The 22,214-nt window shown below is 48.1% G+C and overlaps 1 protein-coding gene and 1 pseudogene across 1 annotated transcript in view; both read right to left on the reverse strand.

The window, feature by feature from the left end:
* The window catches only part of LOC149366670 (flap endonuclease GEN homolog 1-like), a 517,650-nt gene that overhangs the window by 361,140 nt on the left and 134,296 nt on the right, over positions 1-22,214 (reverse strand). The gene's annotated exons all lie outside the window — the stretch shown is intronic.
* LOC149366690 (uncharacterized) lies at positions 1,777-3,173 on the reverse strand (annotated as a pseudogene).

The raw sequence follows: 22,214 nt of genomic DNA on the forward strand, positions 1-22,214 counted from the left end.
GCCAGGATCAAACCTTGGGTTGCCAGGCTAAATAGTCGAGTGCCCTAACCACTGACTGGTTAGAGCCCATGCGCCCTTGCATCACATCTGTCTTCAAAATGATTTGAAGATGCGTAGGGTAACAATTTCATAGATCTGGATTTTAAAAATTTTGTTTCCAATTTTTTAGCAGTTTCCATACCTAGAAAACGTTCGCCATTTGTGTTCTCTCTCTGCTGGAATGATAAGGACTGTTTTGAATCGAAGTTTGTTTTATGGGGTTTAACCCAAAGTCACTCCGGCTATGAGGAACGCCGTAGCGAAGGGCTCTGGAAATTTCGACCACCTGGGGTTCTTTAACGTGCACTGACATAGCACAGCATACGATAAATGGCGCCTAAATGCAGTCACTTTCTGAAAAGTTCTGTGATTTAGTACAAATAGCACATCATTGAATGTTTTGATTCCTAGTTGCATTTGTATTCGCCTGTAGTGTCATTCTGGAGCTAATTTTTTCCAAGCAGAAACTGCTTTAGTATACACGTTTTTCTCCACAAAGTGCATTTTTTAGTTACTTGCTTTAGTTACTTTTAGTTACTTTTTAGTTTTTAGCTATGTCAGTGCACGTTAAAGAACCCCAGGTGGTCGAAAGTTCCAGAGCCCTTCGCTACGGCGTTCCTCATAGCCCGAGTGACTTTGGGACGTTAAACCCCATAAAACAAACTTCGATTCAAAACAGTCCTTATCATTCCAGCGGAGAGAGAACACAAATGGCGAACGTTTTCTAGGTATGGAAACTGCTAAAAAATTGGAAACAAAATTTTTAAAATCCAGATCTATGAAATTGTCACCTTAGGCATCTTCAAATCATTTTGAAGACAGATGTGATGTAAGGGCGCATGGGCTCTAACCAGTCAGTGGTTAGGGCACTCGACTATTGAGCCTGGCAACCCCTAGGTTTGATCCTGGCTGTGGAGGCTACACAGGCATGGAAGGTGCCTGTGTAGCAATGTCAGTGCATGATAAAAAAAACCCAGAGTGGTCAAAATTATCCACAGCCCTCCACACAGCGTCCCTCACAGCCAGTCGCTTTTTGACGTTAAATCCCATGAACCAAATAAAACCGAATTCTGAGAAAAAAAAATGACATCAGTTATAGGGCCAAAATCTACCACCAAAACATTGGAGGTCACAGTGCCAAGCTTACGATTTTGTGAAATATATTTGCTCTTTCAGTTGTATACAAAGCGTTCTATCTGCTCAATTAATTAGCCTTAAATGAAACAATCTAAGCTACGCAGACTATGCTCCAAGCTTTGTGAATTTGCAGTGCACCTAATTGTGTAATTGTGACTACTATTTAATGCTATGTATTGTGCTCTATTATATTCACAGGCCACTCGAAATCAAGTGGGGACCTCTCCAGAGTAGGCGTCCGCCATTCCTCATTTTGCTTGGATTGTGCCTGCACCTTGGCTTTGTCACAGTGGTGGGGTACCTGACTGGATAATAAAGATACATAAGAATAATGGTGGTCTTGCCCAGTGCTTTGTTATATTGACACAGCATCATTACATTCAGCGTAGAACACCCGGCACCTCCCTCCACAACCCACAAAAATATTGGATGAATATCTATTCAGCGTCCAATAAATATCTCAGAGTGACCAATGTGGCCAAAATATGGACATTATATAAACATCCACTGTTATCAAAATGAAGCTCATATGGATATTCTATGGGCATAATATGAACTTGTGAGAATATTATATGGACATCTGATATTTTATAAATTATATTATATGGATATCCCCTGAACATTACTTAGTTGGCTCAGAGCAGCACCTGTAATATTGCCTCCTTTATAATCGAAATAAGGCTTGATGTGAATTTCGTCCACCATCAGTGTCACAAAACGTTGGCGAACATTCAAGTCGGTGATTCTTCCGGCCATGTAGCGGAGGAACGATTCACTCTGGTGTTCGACTTGAGGATTCATGCCATACGGTGAGCATATTGATCGAATGGTCACTGGGTGCGGCACAGTCATGATTCCAGATCCGCGGATATATTGGTATGCGTGAGGCGATGCCGTGAAAAGTAGGCAGCAAAATATCATGAAGTCGGCTTAGTAGCGTCTCCGAACTTTTTTCATTGAGAGTAGCTTCAATTGCTCGCTAAGAAATTGTATGATGTTGGTGCTCTCATCTGTGGGCGAAAAAGATAACTTTTCCAGCAGGAGAAGAATCTGCTTGCAGATGTCATCGTTAGCAGATTCAGGACTTTGACTGAGGTCGCCACTGCTTTTTTCAATGACCTCAAGTAGCTCCACCATTGCTTTCTTGCTGTTTGCTACTGTTGGGATGGAGAAATTGGTGCCTAGTTTTGTTATTGGCATTTTTACGAAGTGAACTGTCACGCTAAGGTCGGCTTTTACTGCAACTGAATATTTGATGCATGGAGCTTCGTCTCTAGTGATGTGCACTAAGATATGGCGTTCACTCCTTTCAATAGCATGCCAGAATGCAGAGTTTTTGCTTCCTATATATTCCGTCCAGTCTTTTAGGTTTAGAATCCTATCTGCTTCTTGCTCTTCGCGGAACACTTCAGCTGACTCTTCAAGCGCTTTCCTCAAAGCAGCAGCCTCAAGACGCATGCGCTTCGAGTCTGGGTCATCCCTTGAGGTGCTTGGCTTAGAAGTGTAAGACGGGCATCCCGGAAACTTTGAAGGGATTGCACCTGGGCGAAGGCGCAGATGCGAAAGGGGTGAAGTGGTGGTGCGCCCTGTAACCTCGTCGATGTGGGAGGCCTCTCGCACGATGTCAGCCTCAATAAAGTGAAGCTCGCAAACCTAGAAGGAAGTTAAATTTTTGTTTAAATAGCAGTTGTAGCTTGGCAATAGTTTTCTTGAAAGTCTGCATTCGCTACCCACAGTGCAAACCAGCTGCTAGTTTAAATACACTTTTTTTTACAATGCATGAGCATGAGCTTATCGTAGTTTGCAAAAGTAACTATTCTATAAGGAAGTTTCGAACATCTTACCCTGGACTGCGGTGATACAACTAAGTTCTCTCGTGGTATTGCCCTAATCCAGGCGTTCTGTTCTTCTTCATGCCGGGGAAACTTGAAAACGTGGTTTTTGGGACCCGATTTGTAGTTAGTCCGGCAATTGGGCACGCAGCACTTGTTAGGCATATCCTGGCAGAAGCGTAATCCACAATCCGTAATCCAGCGATGGCACTAGAAGATCGTCTCGGACACAACCGCACGCGCAGCACGAGGTTAGGCACAGTCAACGTCTAGAAAAAAATGTGCGTTCAGAAGCATGTCACGACATGCCATGACTTTCCCCCGGGCAGTGAAGGAAGTGTCACCTGTTACCAGAACGGATCGCATTGTCGTCTCCTTCGTCCCCCACTCTGACTTCTCGGTCCAGGCCTCATTTGTGTACCTTCCAGGCCTCATTTTCAACACGAGTGCGCTGCTCGTAGCTTCGGAACGTGCTGCACGGAACTTCTATGTGGGCCTCTTTCGCGTGACGTAGCTCAAGGGGGGGAAGTAACAGCCCGCAGGCCTTATGTTGAGACCGGGCGTGCCCTCACCATGGCAGGTTGTTGTGTAGTGGTTTTTTTTTTATTTTGCATTGAATATGGAAAATAAAAGAATTTTTGTACCCCGGCATCTGCTATCGCCGCTGGAAGCACCTGAGCTGGGGCAGCGGAAATGAAGGATAGCAGGCAGTGTGTAGAAGTGAAAGGAAAGGGGTGAGGGGATGGCAGAAAGACAGGCATTGCGAGTTTCCGTCGGCGTGCCATGGCGGACAAAGACGTTGGGGAGGCCGGCAGCAGACTGAAAGAGCGCGCGCTCAGGGAGGAAGGAAAAAATGCGTGCGCTTTTCTGTCACGTGACTTTGCGTATTGGACAAAAATAAAATTATTGCCCACATATATTTTTGTCAATGTTTTTATTGTGTTTTATCTTGTGTGGAGCCTTAGGAACGTTGTTCTACGCGTTAATTAACGCAAAATGACTGAACGCTGAAGTGGCAGCAGTCGAGCAACAGTGAAAACGCGCCGCTCCGACGCCAAGTATATAAATAATTGTAAATTGGTTTTTGAGGAAAGGAAATGGCGCCGTATCTGTCTCACATATATCGGCGGACACCTGAACCGCGCCGTAAGGGAAGGGAGGAAGGTAGGAGTGAAAGAAGAGAGAGAGAAACAAGTGCCGTAGTGGAGGTCTCCGGAATAGTTTCGACCACCTGGGGATCTTTAACGTGCACTGACATCGCACAGCACACGGGCGCCTCTTGCGTTTCGCCTCCATCGAAACGCGGCCGCCGCGGCCGGGTTCGAACCCGGGTACTCCGGCTCGGTAGACGAGCGCCTTACCACTGAGCCACCGCGGCGGGTCGACGCCAAGTCGCTTCGTGCGGTTTGCGCCAGCGACAGCGGTGGGCGACGGCGTCGTCATCGCGCGACGCATCGCGAAGGAATATCGCCTCAAGCGGTTACCGCTTAACACATGTACTAAGCTGAACACGCGCACGACACAACGCTCAGTGCATCTCCCGGTGCGCTTTCTTCGGGTCCCAGCCTCTCAACAGCGCAGCAAAATAAAGACGCAGACAGAAGAAATTACGAGACGGGACAACGAATATTGAACAATAAACTAGCCGGAACTTCAATACGTTACATAACTGTTCTGTGACTGCTCTCTGCATCCCACAACGGCCTTACATTCATAACTCGCTGACTTCAACGAGAACGGCAGGCAGCAGTCTGGCGACAATGCTGCTGTTGTGGAATATGGCGGACGTAGTGCAACCACCGTGACTGCGGGGCTTTATCGTGAAATTCTGGTCACCGCAACTGCAGCGAAGACGTCACCGGCAGTGATAAATTGCAAGCATAAGATCTTCGCCACACTTCGAAAGGTTCTTCCGGAGATCTTCTTTCGTGCCTGCCATCCGGAGACCAGGCTTGCTACCCGTAGATCGTAGCGTCCCAGCACTGATTATTATAGCTGCCCCGTTTTTAAAGGACGAGACTGAGTAGACGCTGTATTCGGTGTTAACATTTCGCAGGGATCGTTAAAAAGGCCTCGCCTTTTGTTACTACCTGGTTGCTCCGACAGCGCCGTGGCTGCCTGGTCGATGTTATGCTGACAGGTCGCCTCGTTGCGCTCTTATCGGGTGACATCGGAACCCGTTTTTGAGGAAAATCGGCTTGTGTGGAATCCCATTATCTCTGATCGGCGGGTATTGGCGATAGCTTTGTTGCATTGTTTTGCGCTGTGGTGCTATGCCAGCTGTCGCGATCGGATGCTGCCGTCAGCTAACTCCTCCCACAATTTGGCGCAATTAACTCCCTTCCTAGACTGGAGTAAATGCTGGTAAATCCTCATTTTTACTCCCTTATTCCCTCATGGGAGTAAAATGGAGGTCAGTCCACCTTTTTACTCCCCACTCATGGAGTAAATGTTTTCACAAATGGAGTAAAAAGGGTTGGCCGCCACCATTTTTACTGCCTTTTGGGTATATTTTTGTTTACAGTGCGGTCTAGAAAGGGAGTTAATTGTGCCAAATACTCCACCAGTGCCGAAATGGAGTAAAAAAACACCATTTTGTGCAATCCGCCCCGCCGCCTAGCGTCTCGTCTGCTTTTAGTCAGTTGTCGGATAACGGCGGTGAGTGACGACCGCTTGGTTACCATCGTCGCTGGATCTCTGCTGACTTCTGCTCTTTCACGGGCGCCTGCCACGGTACAAGATATCGACTTGTCGCCGTTTTCCGCTGCAGTACGTTACATAATTCAATCGCTCCTGTGAAGCCTCCAGTGCTCTAACGATACCTGACTTTCCTTTGTTTGTGTCGTCACCCCGTTACAGCCCCCACTTAGGCCTAATTCTCACAGGCTTTTTACAGTGTGGTTCTCGCAATGTATTGCAGCAGATTATGTGTTGCATGTACATGGAACTGTGATAGAACATAGTGTCAACGCTGAGCTCTTGATTGAGCTCATGAGGCCACATTTTTTCTCAGTGATATTTAAAAGCCAAGCCTTAATGAAGTGAATATGAAAGCAACACTGCCATTCCAAACTACCATCAGGTGTATTTTCATCTTTTTCTGGTCTGGTTTTGGGTCAAATATAGCGTGGTGCATGACCGTGAAAACCACTCAGCGGCTCCTTTTCAGTTTTAGAGCTACTGATTATAATGTTACATCCCTTTATCTACGAACATGGCCAACGAAACGAGCTCGTAAAGCAAAAGGACAAGCAGACGACTCCTGACGCGTACGCCGCCGCTGGGCTAACAGATGGCGGAAAGAATGCGTGACGCGGGGTCACATTAGGGCAGCGCAGTTCCCCAAGTTAGGTTACCGGCGGGCCGCAGAGCTACTGCCCGTTTCCGCCGCTGTCACTGCTGTAAGAATGAGCCTGAATGAGGATAAACATGACGCCATTTTTGGGTTCCATCTCTGTGGGTAGTAAAAAATTTACTCCCTTTTCACTGCAAAATATAAGGGAGTAAAAAAAACACCACACATATGGAGTAAAAAAACTCCTTTTGTGTGTGCGTTAGAGGACAAGCCATTTATTCCCTTTTGGGTGTTTTTTTGCTAACAGTGTAGCTGCTGCCGTCTACTTAATTTCAAGTCTCTCCGTTACCCTCCGAAACACAGCCCCACAGGGGAGCACTGGCAGTATACAACTATTATGTACTCTCCTCGTAAAGGGTCTTGGCAGATGGTAACGCTTTGCACTGTTTCGGGTTCTTCAAAAATATTTAATCTGAAAGGGCTGTATGAAAAGGCTACAAAGCGCTCCTATTTTCAGGCTACTCATTCTTCAACATCCGACGATGGTTCTGTCTTCGCGGTCGCCTGCCACTAAAAGGATTTGACAGCTGCACAGTTTTCTCGTTGGGGAAGCCGCACCACTCCTCCATTTACGCTAATACGAGTCCATACACCCTGTTACTGTGTGTGGCTTTTTGAGCTTGCAACACACCACTGCGAGGCGATTGTACCGACTGCTCAGCCTTGAGGGACGATGGGTTCAGTGTGCTTTTGATTCGAACGCAATTAATCGCCCGCCACAGTGGCCAGTAGCGCATGTCGCTTAGTCATGTGTTGCACAATTCACTGCAGCGAATACGAGTCGATGTCGTATCGAGCAAAGTGCATTAGATGTCAAGCCCTGACGTGTACTAGCGTAGCGGATTATGCAGCGCAAGAGACCGCATGGCGCATACTACCGGCAACAAAGGCGGGCAGTTAGCTATGGGTTAGCTGCATCGAATGCAGAGCAAACACAGCATACCCCCAGAGCTCGACAGCCGGTGTAATCGTCTCGCATAGGTGTGTTCAAAGCGCACAAAGCCACATCAAGCAACTATACCGACGCATATACGCGCAGCACATAATGCAACGCTAAACAGGCCAAGTGGCGTGAGCTATCGGCAAACCACTGCAAGCAGATAGTGATGAAAAACATGGGCGCAGGCAGCAGTGCACAAGTCCATCGAACAATAATTTTAGGTTATTAAAGCGAAAGCATTACTTGGCTAAGTCGATAGTTTCGTGTCCGCAAAACGTGTCGGCGGCGTTTTCTCAATTCGTGTGAGAGTGAAGCGAAAAAGAATGACTGTGCGTAATCGAGGATCATGTGAGGATGATGCACGTCAAAATGTGGTCGCTGTGGAGTAATTAGTTAATTAATTAGAGCCAAAAATGTCCCAAAGGCGTCAAAATAGTATCGGACGTCGATATAGTGCGAGGACGTGACAACAGTACGAGGCGTCAAAATTGTGGAGGGAAAACACAACCAAGTGACATAGGATGATAAAATAAGGTTGTGCACCAAATTTGATTGATCTGGAGTAAATAATTAATCAGAAGACAAAAGATCACTGAGACGTCAAAATAGCCCCGGACGTGCATGTAATGCGAGAACGTGAAAATAGCGATAGACGTTAAAATTGGAAGTAAAAAGAGAGGCAAACAGTCAAAAGTGAAGCAAAGAGAGGCGACGAGTGCGAAGGAGGCATCAATGCTTTCGCTTTCCCCCAATGCGGGTCGCCGCAGTGGTCTGTTAACTAGGGGTGTGCGAATATCAATTTTTTCGAATACGAATCGAATACGAATACTTGGTTCCGAATATCGAATCGAATATCGAATAATCAAGGACGTACGCATTTAACCACTACAAAACATTTATCTGAGCACCAAGAACATCGCAGTTCAACTATCAGTGATTAAATGAGCACAAAAGGTGTTTGTCGAATATCGAATAATCAAGGAAATACGCATTTAACCACTACAAAACATTTATATGAGCGCCAAGAACATCACAGTTCAACTATCAGTGATGAAATGAGCACAAAAGGTGTGTGTGGCTGCATAAAAAGTATCAATGTCTCGAACATTGTTCTTAGAAGAGTGGAAATATCAGAGAAAATGGCTAGTACACCGCATTGATCAAGGCTAGCTTGCCAAAAGCACAAAAGCGCGTTGCTGGGATGAACATAAAAGGCTGTCGTGAAGGAAAACCGGCTGCTCCACATGGTGAGGCAGAAGTAGTTCCCGTCTAGCTGAAACGACTTCTCCAGCCACAGAAAATGCCCTCTCAATTGGCACTGAACTGGCTCGTATTGCGAAGTATTTCGTGCACAACTCTAACTACACCAGCTTCGCAGGTATAGCCACAAAGAAGCTCACCAGTGCAGTCATCTACTGCATGGCCCAACGTTACGCTATATAGTTACGCATTGCTCTGGGCGCCGCCATGTTGTTATGCCTCTGTCGATGCTCGCCGGTGCTCGCAATAGAATATTCGGCTAGATACGAATGTTCGCGTCGTGTCGAATATTCGAAACAACACGAATACCTGGATTTCGAATCGAATACGAATACTAAAAATATAATATTCGAATTATATTCGAAAATTCCCAATATTCGCACACCCCTACTGTTAACATTTTTTCACGGCGTTCGCGTCGAAACGGATACACTGTGAACATAGACAGGTCAGCTAGTCAGTGACTCAATGCAGAGTGCATTTTGCCACCGCAGAAATAACCGTGCACTATGTCTAGGGGTAACAAAACAAACACGACAGCGCGCATCCCTTCCGTTTCTTCTCGCCTTAGAGCTAGCCGGTTAATTTGCGCGGTGGCAAATTGCACGCATTCCTGCGCAGCATTACGGGTCTTACCTGAAAACGAAGACTCGACGCCTTCCAGTAACCGCCTTCTTCTTTTGTAACGCGGTTCCGGTAAGATAAATGACGCAGCGGCTTCAATCGTTGAAGCCCAACGTGCCGTCAAGACGAAAAGCCAGCACGCTTCCCGGCGCGGTCACTTTTTCACAAAGGGCTGGAAGTTGTACTATGCAAGCGGGTCCAAAAGCTACGATCATCAGTCAACCCGAGCACGAGTTTGAAGCATCGATCTTGAAAACAATAACACACAACCCATGCCCGAACGACCGAGCACACACGACAAAACGGACGGCATGGTGTGCGTATAGTGCCCGGATTTTTTTTTTCGTCTTGTCATGTGACCTGCCAGTCTGCGCGCTTGATTTGAACGGCGTTAGGAAGTCCGCGAGGCGCGGGCGCGAGGTACAGTCTTTGTCAAAAGTTTAGAGCCCAGGGGGTTTGCTTCTAAGCCTCGCAGTGGGACTCCTGTAACATTCGTGGTAGTCCTACCCATTGGAGGAGGCAGGACCAGAAATCATCTTAACTTCAGGAAATTTGGAGCGCTGGAGATGCATTACGAACCAGACGCTTGAGAAGCAAACCCCCTGGGCTCCAAACTTTTCACAAAGGCTGTACATGTTACAATAAGCTGAATATTGGTCTCTCAATAGAGGTGTCGAATATTGGTCGCACAAGGCATTTAAACAGCATGTATATTTCTACTCCATGCACCAATCAAAATAATGCCATTTTATTTCGTGAGCTTGCCTCCTTTTTGATGTATTAGTCTTCGGTTACATTTGTGTACATATGTGTGAATGCTGCCTATATGAGAAAATGAACCCACTCCTGTAAAAAATCCCTAATGGGATTGACAGTGTCTCCAAATAAAATAAATACCAGGTGTTTCAGGGAAAACTTCGAAAATTTTCAAGAATAGGTTCTTTTTGGGTACAAATATGACTTTTACGGCAGTATCGGTGTACACCGGAAAGCCGGTTAATTGTCTTTATTAAGCTGGTAAACTAAATTATGATGACTAACTTCTTGAGTATCAGAGATAGGCAACTGCATGGTTGCAATTAGAGATTTGTAGTCGGTCGTTAGTAATAGCACAGTTCTAAGGACTATGGTAATTCATATCAGTGTTTAGAATTTCGAAAACGCGATTACACTCTCCGCTGTGGCTCGACAAAATACATGCGCTTTCGAAAGCATGTATGCAAAGCATTCACTCCAGCGCCACGGGTAATCGCGCTTTCGAAATTCTAAAAACTGATATAGCTATTACTAACGGCCGGCTACAAATCTCTAAATGCAACTATAGGCGTCTAACTCTACTAGTTAAAAGGTTATTAAAATTTAGTAAACCAGCTTACTACTTAAGACGATTGACCGGTTCTCTGGTGTACGCCAACACTGGTAATACTATGCCGCACAAACCATATTTTTACCCCAAAAAGCCTATTTTTCAAAATTTTTTTTTGAAGTGTTCGCAGAAACACCCAGGGCTGCACCTCCACACCGTTACATGTGCTCTCACATTTATTAATCAGTAACACAAGTTAGCTCTCTGCTACGTTGTGCAATTTAATTCCAACATGAGAAAGTTTCACGCCTCCATTTCTCTTGGTACCAAAAAAGAATTTCAGTTATACGTTAGATTTTGCATTGCCAAGTGACCTCATGAACAGTATTTTTCGAGTCATTACCTACAACCAACTCAACATCGTGACCTCTCCCATAGCCGATATAATATGAATAAAATCTGTTCAGCTTAAATGGGAATCGTTTAAGCTGTGGTTGTGGTTGGTTCCATAATCAGTGAGAAATCGGCTGTAAATTTAACTTTTGTTGATTGAGTTTAATTAAGCTACAGTCAGTTAACTTTATATCATCATCATCATCATTTATTGAACCCTTAAAGATCCCGTCTGGGACATTACATAAGGGGGGGGGGAGATAGTGGTGTGAAGCGGCCATACAAAGGCATGTGAACATAAAAAAAAACATAACAAAAATAACAAGGATTACAAGTTTGACGGGAAATTAAAGTCAAGTAATCCAAATAATACAGAAAATATATGGAAAAGCAGGCCATATGGAAAAGCAGGCAATATATGAAAAGCAGACCATATATTAGGCCATATCAGTCAAGAACATATTAACTTCTTAGTGACTAGTGAGAAATCGGGTGTAAATCGATTTTTTGCTGCTTGAGTTTTAATTCACTTGTAGTCAATTCAATTTATATTGGGTCGTATCAGTCATGAACGTAATGATTTTTTATGGACCAAGCTCATAAGGATTTGGGTATTAATATACCTTTTTAGACTTCACATATACTCCATAAATAGTTAATTGCATCTCAGTGCACATTTTTGTAAGGAACCTGCAGCCCCACTTCGCTTTCTTACCCACACAGTTTGGATTTCGGCCCGGGCTGTCAGCGCAAGATATCGTACTGCAGCCCAAGGAAACACAACTGCACACACGGAAAAGAACACCTAACACACGAGCATTTTTAACCCTCAAATTCCCCTCCCCCCCCCAAAAAAAAATCTTTTGGCACTGTGGGACATGACCACGCTCTGCGAACACCGGCAGAAACGCATTGCGCGGTCAGAGCATGGAACTACTTCAAGGCATTTTCTTGCGAAAGCAACGCTACACTAGGTGTGAGCGATTTTGCAGAGCCCCGGAGAGCCCCATCTGCGCATGCGCGAGGAGCGAGTGACGTCAGAGCAGCACAGAGCCGCATTCTCCGGGAGGAGTGACGTCACACAGCGCACAGTTACGGCGCTGGGGCCACCGCCGACTCGTCTGCTACGCGGGTGCCTCAGAGGTGCCGCCGCCGCTGCGATTGCCGCGCCGTTGCTTCCGCAATTCTACTCGGGATGGCCATTAGTCAAACCACAGCCAATCTTTTCACAGGATGCGCCGATAGACGCCCCGAGGAGCTGTAACTTCCTCTCTGCTGCTCAACACTGCCCTGGCGCCGCTTTCTGATGAACCAAGAAATATACCTTGATTTACGATTATCGGGGAGGCGGAAGACACACTGCAGGCTGCGGATAAGGAGGACAGAATGGTAGGCCCCAATCATTTGACCCCAGCCTAGAGACCCGACCATCACGGTCGTAGCAACAGCCGTAGCCGGTAATGAGAGCCCGCGCGCTCGGTTTACAGATACAAGCCATCATAAACCACAAATACTCTGGATAAGCAGCAACTGACGCATCTGATCAGAATGGTTGCTGGACACAACTACGGGCACAGCAAAACCGACAGCCCGGCTTTTAGTGATGCGTTCATAGTCGGACGCAACGCGTACCATCTTCCATTTCACAACCTAGCCCGAGGCCGGTTAAGACGAGCCACACCACGGTTACGAACGCAGTCAAGACGGCACTTAAAATGCCTGCACAGGCTAGTACTACCCAGCAAACCAAAAACCTCTCAGAGACGTCTATAGCTAGACGTCTCTGAGAAGTTTTTGGTTTGCTGGATAATCGTAGTCCTATACGCTGGCCAAATCAAAAGACTTAGACGACCCCAACGGGTTCCCCAAGCAGCACAACTAATCGGCCCAATATTAGAAATGAATTGGCAAATGCCGGCCCTACATAGGAACAGGGTGAAACCATCCTTTTCCTATATTGAGCCAATTACCTGTGCTGCTAGCCTTCCCCTGGCCGGACACACGATAAGTGTGTCTCTCTGTCTCCCGGTTTCATCAGCCGAACAATGTCTCTGACGTCAAATTGAGGTTGAGAGAAGCCAACAGCCACAGAAACCAAGGGGCACAGGGGATTTTTTTTTATTTATTTATTTTGTGGTGTTGATCAACTTAGAACATTAATGAATATGTTATCGCTTAAAGGTAATTGATTAGAAAAGCAGAAGAAAAAACAACCACATGCCGCCGGTGGGATCCGAACCCACGACCTCCGAATTACGCGTCCGGTGCTCTACCTCTGAGCTACGGCGACGGCTGTCAAACCTTCTGCTTTCGGGGGTATTTATGTTTACAAGTAACCTAACCTTGAGAGTGTTCATCAGCGCCACCCACGTTCATAAGCGGCGGACGTAGAACGTCCCGAGTTACCGCTGGTGTGACGTAGAACGCCATCGAACGGCGAGGGTGGAAGCTGTGTGAGAACCCTCTTATGCTTCCTATGGCGTCAAGGCTGCCAGAACCGAGGCCCTCGCTAAGCAATTAAGCAAACAAGGGAAGGGGATGAGGGGCTCGTTATAAATATGGGAGAAGCCTACAGTCACGTGAGGCATGGAAAAACTGCAATATAATCGCTGCTGCATCTTTTTAATTCACTATATACAGTGTTGAAGCCAGCCTTCCTCAAGGGCAGGAATGACAACGAATGTAGAAGCAGTGATTGCACTGCGGCTTTTTCATGCCTCATGTCGACCTATAGCCACGCTTTGACGTTACAGTCATCGTTCGGCTGTTGAAACCGAAACGGCACAAGAAAGAAATTCGATTATTAATGGATTAGCGGGCATAGGAAAATCATCATCATCATCAGCCTGATTACGCCCACTGCAAGGCAAAGGCCTCTCCCATGTCTCTCCAATTAACCCTGTCCTTCGCCAGTTGCGGCCACCGTATCCCCGCAACCTTCTTGATCTCATCCGCCCACCTAACTTTCTGCCGCCCCCTGCTACGCTTGCCCTCTCTCGGAATCCACTCCGTTACCCTCCAGGACCAGCGGTTATCTCGCCTTCGCATTATTGTTGTTGTTGTTGTCCTCTAGATAATGGCGCGTACCCACTGCGGGGGATTGGCCTAGACACAGGCGGCAACTGATAGGTGCACAAAATGTTAAAGAAGAAAATAATGGTTGGGAAAAATAAAATAATTATGATAATAATAGCAATTAGGAAATAAATGAAAGGATCTCAGATGTGTAATTGAAGCCCTGCCCTAGCCCACTTCTTCCTCTTTATTTCACCTAGGATGTCATTAACCAGCGTTTGTTCCCTCACCCACTCCGCCACGCACCCTAAAGTTAGGTGTCTATACTCCTTTAAAGGGGCTGCGAAACACTGCTTGGGGGTATACCGGCTATACTTCAGGTGGGTTCTTTATGTCATACAGATGCTGACTTAAAAAGAATTACAGGAATCTTTGTACAGGAACGGGAGTTATTCAATGAAGAAATTTCAAAATACAAGCAAACAAAACGCTGCCCTCAACTCAATTTTGGCGGGGCTTCTCACTCCTATTGCGCTCTCCCAATGACGGCACCTGGCGCAACCAATCAAAACAGCCAGCCAGGGCACGTCGCGGAAGTTTTTACTCCATGGTTGCCTCCTCTCTGTGAGACTGGCAGCGTTGTTTCCATGCCAGAGCGCCCCTGGTGGTGTATTTTTATTTTACTTGCTTTGCAGGGCTTTTATCTAAGACAAACAAAATGTTTTTGTTGATCTAATATAAAACGCAGACAGGTGACAAAATGTGTCTCTATTTATTTACACAATTTGCAGCATATTTACTTTTTGTCCGGTCATCAAGCTCGCGCCAGGTGATGTCATATCCGCTGCTAAAAACCCGCCACTGTGAGGCGACACCATCAGAGCCATGAAGTTGTTTTTGGGAGGACATTAAGATATTAAAAAACGGAATGTACGCGGTATTACCGACGCTAATAGCACCATTATAACTCACTGTATGCAATCAACAGGCAAAACAGTTAACTAAGATTGTGTTTCTGGGCCCCTTTAAGAATAGAAGAGAGAAAGAAAGAAAAGAACATGGGGAAGAAGATAGATGGTCGCGGTAGTAGAGAAAGGAATGAAGGGAAGGGGAAAAATTGCTGTATAAACAAGGCTGCGGCTTAGTTACATCATGGCTCTCTCTGAATGTTTCAACTAAGCCGGAGCCTTATTTAGGTAATTTTTGTTACGGTAACATCTCGTATACACCTATGAGACACACTTGTAGGCTAACGAAAAGGCTTGACCTTAAACTGCGAATTGAGGAGTGAGCCATGTGAAGGGAACCGGAGCGAAGTAGAATGGTTCAGGAAAAGTGCGAGTTAACAATTTCGAAGGAATCGAGAATAAATGGGCAGGGCATGCATTTAATACAAAAGGAATGTAACCAATCGTCCTTAGGGGTAACGGAGTGGATCCCAAGCAGCGAGCCAGGTTGGAGGACGAAGATTGTGAAGTTTACGGGCCTACCCGGCGGGCACTGAACCTCCCTCGGACGTCCTGCAGATATCCTGAACATCCGCAGGACGTCCCTGGGAGCTTTCAGTGCCCATTAGGCTATAGCCACAGCTGGCACATGACAGGGGAAACTGGAGGGAGATGAGAGAGGCCTTCGTTCTGCAGCGGACGTACTTACGCTGATTCCGATGATGACATCGTAGCACACTGGCCTTTCTTTCATTTCGCCTCCATCGAAATGGAGCCACAGTGACCTAGCAGCCAAATGCCATAGCCACTGTGCCACATAGGCGGGTCAGCTATAACAGCATGTATTTTTGCACTTAGAACAATGGGAAGCAAATGACGTCCTAGCTTCAATCATGCCGGAGGAAACAACTTAGAGCTATGAGGCCCAGAGGAGGCAACCGGTGACCTCTCGAAGTGTCAGAAAAAAGAAGGGAAGAAAAAAATTGCAGGAGACATTGGGGCTCCGCCTTAATGGTATGACGCGATAGCGGAATTGACATTTAATGCCAATTTTTTTATTTGCAGTGAAAAACTGTTAGAGGGAGTCCAACCACGATGGCCCGTCCCTAAAAATTCAAAACAGTTCTGCTCGTTTTATTCTTTGTAATTATAATCGAGGTGCCTGCATTTCTGCAATAAAATTAAATCTTAGCCTGCCATATTTAGCATCCCACCGTAAAGCCCTTGGACTTTCACTTTTTTTTACAAGATATTTCAGCATCCTTCCCTTCGCGGCGAACTGACCTCCCCTCCCCAATACATTTCATCAAGGCTAGATCACGAGAACAAAGTCAGAATTCCATTATGCAAAACCAATGCCATGTTTCAGTCATGGCTTCCCCGCACAGCTGCTGAGAGGAATCACCTCCCCGCATCAACCGCTACAATTACTGACAACCAACGCTTTAGGACCATATTAGAGAGCACTGCATAACTTTAAGAGCACTTATTTCATTTTTTATGCACCAGTATTTTTTTCACTGTATTGCTGCACTGTATGTATTGTATTATATACTATTAACCAGCAGATCAAGAACCCATAAGATAACATTATATAGCTAGGAGCCATCATTTCTGTATTACTAATTACTTTGCTGCGCTGTCCGTTGTTTTTCTTTTAGTTTATTTAACCACTCCTCTCATAAATTCCTGTGGCCCTGAGGGTACACGAAATGAATAACTAAACAAATAACTAAATGGTCGGTTGATTTATGGGGTTTAACGTCCCAAAGCGGCTGAGGCTATGAGAGACGCCGTAGTGGAGGGCTCCGGAAATTTCGACCACCTGGAGTTCTTTAACGTGCACTGACATCGGACAGTACACCGGCCTCTAGAATTTCTCCTCCAAAGAAAATCAGCCGCCGCGGCCGGGATGGAACCCGCGTCTTTCGGGTCAGCAGCCGAGCACTATAACCACTGAGCCACCGCGGCGGCAAATAAATAAAAATTGGCAGAGGCTTAGCTTGGTTAAGCCCGGTAGGTTGCGAAAGCAAATGGCAAACTATCTTTGCACACAGTGAGAAAGATCCACCGTGACTATATATCGCCGCCCTCCGCCAACGGATCGAGCTGGGGGCACTTTCTTTATGCAGCTGGTATGACGTCACCTCGACTGTTCGACTGTAGCGCCACTGGTGAGAGGAGCGCGAGGCTCACCGCCGTGACTACCGCCGCCCTCCGCCGACGGATCGAGCTGGGGGCCCTTTTTTATGCAGCTGGTACGACGTCACCTCGACTGCAGCGCCACTGGTGAGAGGAGCGCGAGGCTCACCGTCGTGACTACCGCCGCCCTCCGCCGACGGATCGAGCTGGGGGCCCTTTTTTATGCAGCTGGTATGACGCCACCTCGGCTGTAGCGCGAGGCTCACCGTCGCGACTACCGCCGCCATCCGCCGACGAATCGAGCTGGGAGCCCTTTTTTATGCAGCTGGTATGACGTCACCTCGACTGTAGCGCCACTGGTGAGAGGAACGCGAGGCTCACCGTCGTGACTACCGCCGCCCTCCGCCGACGGATCGAGCTGGAGGCCCTTTTTTATGCAGCTGGTATGACGTCACCTCGACTGTAGCGCCACTGGTGAGAGGAGTGCGAGGCTCACCGTCCTGACTACCGCCGCCCTCCGCCGACGGATCGAGCTGGGGGCCCATTTTTTCGCGGCTGGTATGACGTCACTCCGCGAAAGGTCCACCGTAACTACCGCCGCGCCACGCTGAAGGCTCAAAACCTAACGTAGTATTGCTTTCGCAATAAAATAACGCCACGGGTGAGCGTGCTCTGAAGACGATAAAGGGAGCGCGAGGAGGGCGCACGGGATGATCACGTGATCGGCCCCTCTGCAGCCTCACGAGTGCTCCTGACTCGCCAATGGCTGCAGCGTCATCATTGCGGCTCAGAGCGGATTTCGCGCGGGGCGTAAAACTGCTACACGTTACGTTGGCCATGGCAGACATAGTACCGTCGGATCAGCTGCATTCAGCATCAGAGATTAGGCGCGCGCGCCAACCTGAGAAAACTGGTGAGCAATGGCAAACTCCAGCCATGTGTGAGGCAGAACTTGTCAACAAACAAGGAAACAGTGAGTGAATGGGAATGTCAGTGAGTGGTCATGAGCGTGAGTGAGTGGTTACGAGCGTGAGTCCACATGAGTGCGAGTGTGAGCGACTGGTTGAGCGGAATTGAGTGCGAGTATGAGTGAATGGTTGTGAGGCAGAACTTGTCAGCAAACAAGGAAACAGTGAGTGAACGGGAATGTGAGTGAGTGGACATGAGCATGAGTGAATGGTTGTGAGTGCGATTGAGTAGTTGTGAGTGTGAGTGAGTGGTTGTGAAAATGCCAGTGGTCATGAGTGCCAGTGGATGGTTGTGAGTGCGAGTGGACAAGAGTGTGAATGTGAGTGAGTGAATGTACGTGTGAGTGCCATGAGTATGAGTGTGATTGAGCTACGTACCTCTCATAGTGCCGAGGTATGGTCAGAACGCGTAAGCCTGGCGGCTTCACGGTCAAACTGAACTTGGGAACGCGGCATATGTTCGGGAGAGCAAAGCGTCCGGACTAGCTTTCTCCTATTCAAGGAGCCGCCGCTGGCTAACTGTCTGCTAAAGGATGTACAGCGCATTCGCAAAGCCGAAGTGCGGCGAGAATACCGCCGTGGGGGCATCTTTTTGCTGAGTTGTTCAGGTTAAGCAGTAGCTTAGCCGTTGCGTTTTCTTTTTTTAAGTTCAGCTGGGATATCGTTAACTCGCGTCTGTTCCCGATCCACTCTGCTCTCTTCCTGGATCCTAACTTCACACCTGCCATTTCCCTCTCCGTACAATGTAAACAAAAATATACCCAAAAGGAAGTAAAAATGGTGGCGGCCACCCTTTTTACTCCATTTGTGAAAACATTTACTCCATGAGTGGGGAGTAAAAAGTGGACTGTTCTCCATTTTACTCCCATGAGGGAATAATGGAGTAAAAATGAGGATTTACCAGCATTTACTCCACACTGTTAGCAAAAAACACCCAAAAGGGAGTAAATGGCTTGTCCTCTAACGCACACCCAAAAGGAGGTTTTTTTTTACTCCATATGTATGGTGTTTTTTATTTACTCCCTTATATCAGGGAGTTATTTTGGAGTGAAAAGGGAGTAAATTTTTTACTACCCACAGAGATGGAGCCCAAAAATGGCGTCATGTTTATTTATCCTCATTCAGGCTTATTCTTACAGCAGTGACAGCGGCGGAAACGGGCAGTAGCTCTGGGGGCCACCGGCAACCCAACTTGGGAAACTGAACTGCCCTAAAGTGACCCCGCGTCACGCATTCTTTCCGCCGTCTGCTAGCCCAGCGGCGGCGTACGCGGCAGGAGTCGTCTGCTTGTCCAGCGCTGGATTAAGGGGGGGGGGGGGGGCTTAGGGGGCTGCAGCCCAGGGCCTCACCTCCGACAACAGGAGAAGGGGGCCCATTTATTCTAACCTGCTTATTACATGGAAATGGGAACCACAGTCAATGGAACTTCGAGTGAAACGTATGAAGCGAGAAAACCGAAACGAGGAGACGGGCCCCCAGCTAATGTAACTTCGTTTAGCCGAATCGGTTGGTAGGAAAGCTTGTCGAGCTGCAAAAACAGGAATCCTCCTCCACTCCGGTGGGGCCCCCTTACGAAGCGATATATGCGTTTGCTTAAAGGGCCCGTGCCCACCCCAGCGCAGCAGACACTCTCTACCTCTCTTTGAGCGAGCCTCCTCTCCTTCCATTCCCTCCTCGAAATTCTTCTCTCCTGCTCCTCGTCGAGTAGGCTCGGCAAGGCAAAATCACCCCTTCCTTCTCCGGTGTAAGCCGGAGGCGTGGTGTCTGTGGAGTGCGTCACAGGGCGACGTCATGGCCCCGCCTTCAATAGAATTCTTTTCTTGGTTTTTGCATTTTCTCCGCACACTGAACGATCGGGAGGCGCGATCGGCTCGAACACCTAGACTTGTTAGCGAGCGCATCCTTTCATACATCTGTTTGTCATTCCCAGTTAACGAGCCACCTTTTCATTTTCTTTTAGGCGTCCCCACCGTTTCACGAGCGGAGGGGCGGAAGTCGGTTGTGTTCGAAACACACGGCGAAGCGCGGACCCGGCAACCGCCCGTTTGCTTTTCTCCATGCGTGTTTGTGTTCTGTGTGTTTGTGTCTTTTCTCCGCTCCAAAGCATATGTCATTCATGGAGTCAAGGCGTACGCAAGATGCACGAAAGATAAGCGGTGTGTGTGCGGAGCGGTCAAGTGGGCGAGCGAGGGAAAGGCTCTGCTGCACTACTAATTAAAACCTTGTTTTGGGGGGCTCGCATAGAAGAAAAGAAACTGAGAAGGGAGCGCGCACGCAGAGCGTCTCGTGACGTGATCACTGCGGGGGAGGGGGGGGGGGGCGAACCAACTCCCTCAGTTTTACTATTTTTTAATTTTTATGGCTAGGGTTCAAGGCTGTCGCCGCACGCTCCCTCCGCAGTTTTTTTTTTTTTGTTCCTTCATGCGGGTTTGTAGGCATGAGCCAGAACAGAAGGCGCTGCGGAAAGCCTTGTGCAGACGACGCGACGCCAAGGCTACGCCCAACCTTCTCCCGTCAGTCAGAACGATGCACCAATGGAGTGCCTTTAGCGAAAGTAGCCCCCCTTGACGTCAGCGGGGTTCAGAGATGTGGGCCGGGCCCGTTTTTGTTGAAGGAAAGAACGAGCGGGCTTTGATTTGAATTTTCGCAGCTTTTCGGGGCGCGCATGGCTCTAGTATTTTGCAGAGGTTATCTTCGATGCCTCATCTATACAGTGGGCTTGTTTTTCAAAAATGTCCGGACCCTGGGCAGTGGCCCTTTAAGGATTGGGGGAGGGTTTTTGTGGTTTTTTGTCAATCCCCCCATCCAGTGGTGGCGTCTGAAGGTGTAGTGTGTTTGAAAATCCTGGAGTCGTCGCTCCTGCATTACGATTCCGGCAGCGCTGAAATTTTTCTCGCTGCTTGAACTGGTGGCCGGAACGGTAATTCTTATAATTCTTAGAACGCTTGAAGTACGAAGAGGAGTGACAGGCGTGGTGTCGTAAGGGATGGAGTAAAGGGTGGTTCTTTTCTCTTCTTCTTTGTACGGAGAGGTTGTCCCTCCGTTCTTCTCTCTTCCAACGAAGTACTGAGCCAGTAGGATGAGACTTGCAGGAAAGACAGGGACTCTTGGCGAGCACTGATATAGGTTTTATGCACACAGACGACTATTTACAAGGAGTATATACATGACAGCATCATGTCCCACCAGCCGCCCCGTGGACCCACTCCACGGTTACTCGAGAGGACGGTCTGCGTGCCTGGCTCCGGTCGAGACCAAAATCTCTGAGTCGCGATGGCGGCAGAGCATCGCGCGCCCCCGCGCTCGCTCTCCACGCGAAAAGAAAAAAAAAGCAAAGTGTTGAATTATTCTTAAGCCGCGAGCAGGAGGAGCCTCGTCACTACATGTGTTTTCGCTCTCTCCCTGAAAGCCCCGGCCTCGGTGCCATACACAGCTTGGAAACGCGGCGACGAACGCCCTCCCGCAACAGGGGCCCCTCGGGGCAGGTAAGATGCCGCTAAACCTTCCCTGATGAGGCTAGCAAATGGGCGCGCAGCCACCGGGCATCGTCCGTACCGCGCCACGCCGTGTGGCACCGGCCCTGTCAGAGAAGGGATGCCTTCGCTTAACCCGCGCCCTCCGCGAGCCTAACCCTTTGAAGAAAGCCGCGAGGCGCGAATGCTGCCCCTCCCTCTCCCCACAACAGACCTGTGGGTGATCCGCACTCGGCCACGGAGGATGCTTTCTTCCCGCAGGCCACGACCGGGCGGAAACGCGACCTTCAACTGATAGGGGAGACCCCTCGTTTACTTTGGTAACAAAAAAAAAAAAAACACGGAAACGAGCTCTTAGCGAAACAGCGAACGCCTTTGAGGCTAACGACCGCGATGGTGTCGCCGCGCCGCTCGTAGAGCGGCTTTTTCAGTCGTTATTACGGCGCCGGTTAAAATGGAAAGAGGCGACTGAATGGCGCCAACCTTAAAGATGGCGGGCCATGACACGCTGCCTTTTTTACTTGTCAGAGCCAGAAAATAAGCGACAGCACGGCGCTCTCCTGCGAATGCTGTGTTCACTTCGCTGAAAAGCGATTACGGCGAAACGCAGCAACCAAGGCTGCGCCAGAACAGTACGAGCTGAGCCGTAGTGGAGACACCAGTGGCATTCCTCTAATGCCATTCATGTGGTGGGGGCCCCCCTTCGCTCTTGCCCGCTACTATTGTCCGTCTCCCCTGCCGGAACCGCCGCGAGTAGCTCCTGCCTGGTAGACGGACAAGAGA

This window comes from Amblyomma mixtum, chromosome 1, assembly GCF_055824585.1.
Source record: "Amblyomma mixtum isolate Tamu chromosome 1, ASM5582458v1, whole genome shotgun sequence".
Taxonomy (NCBI): domain Eukaryota; kingdom Metazoa; phylum Arthropoda; class Arachnida; order Ixodida; family Ixodidae; genus Amblyomma; species Amblyomma mixtum.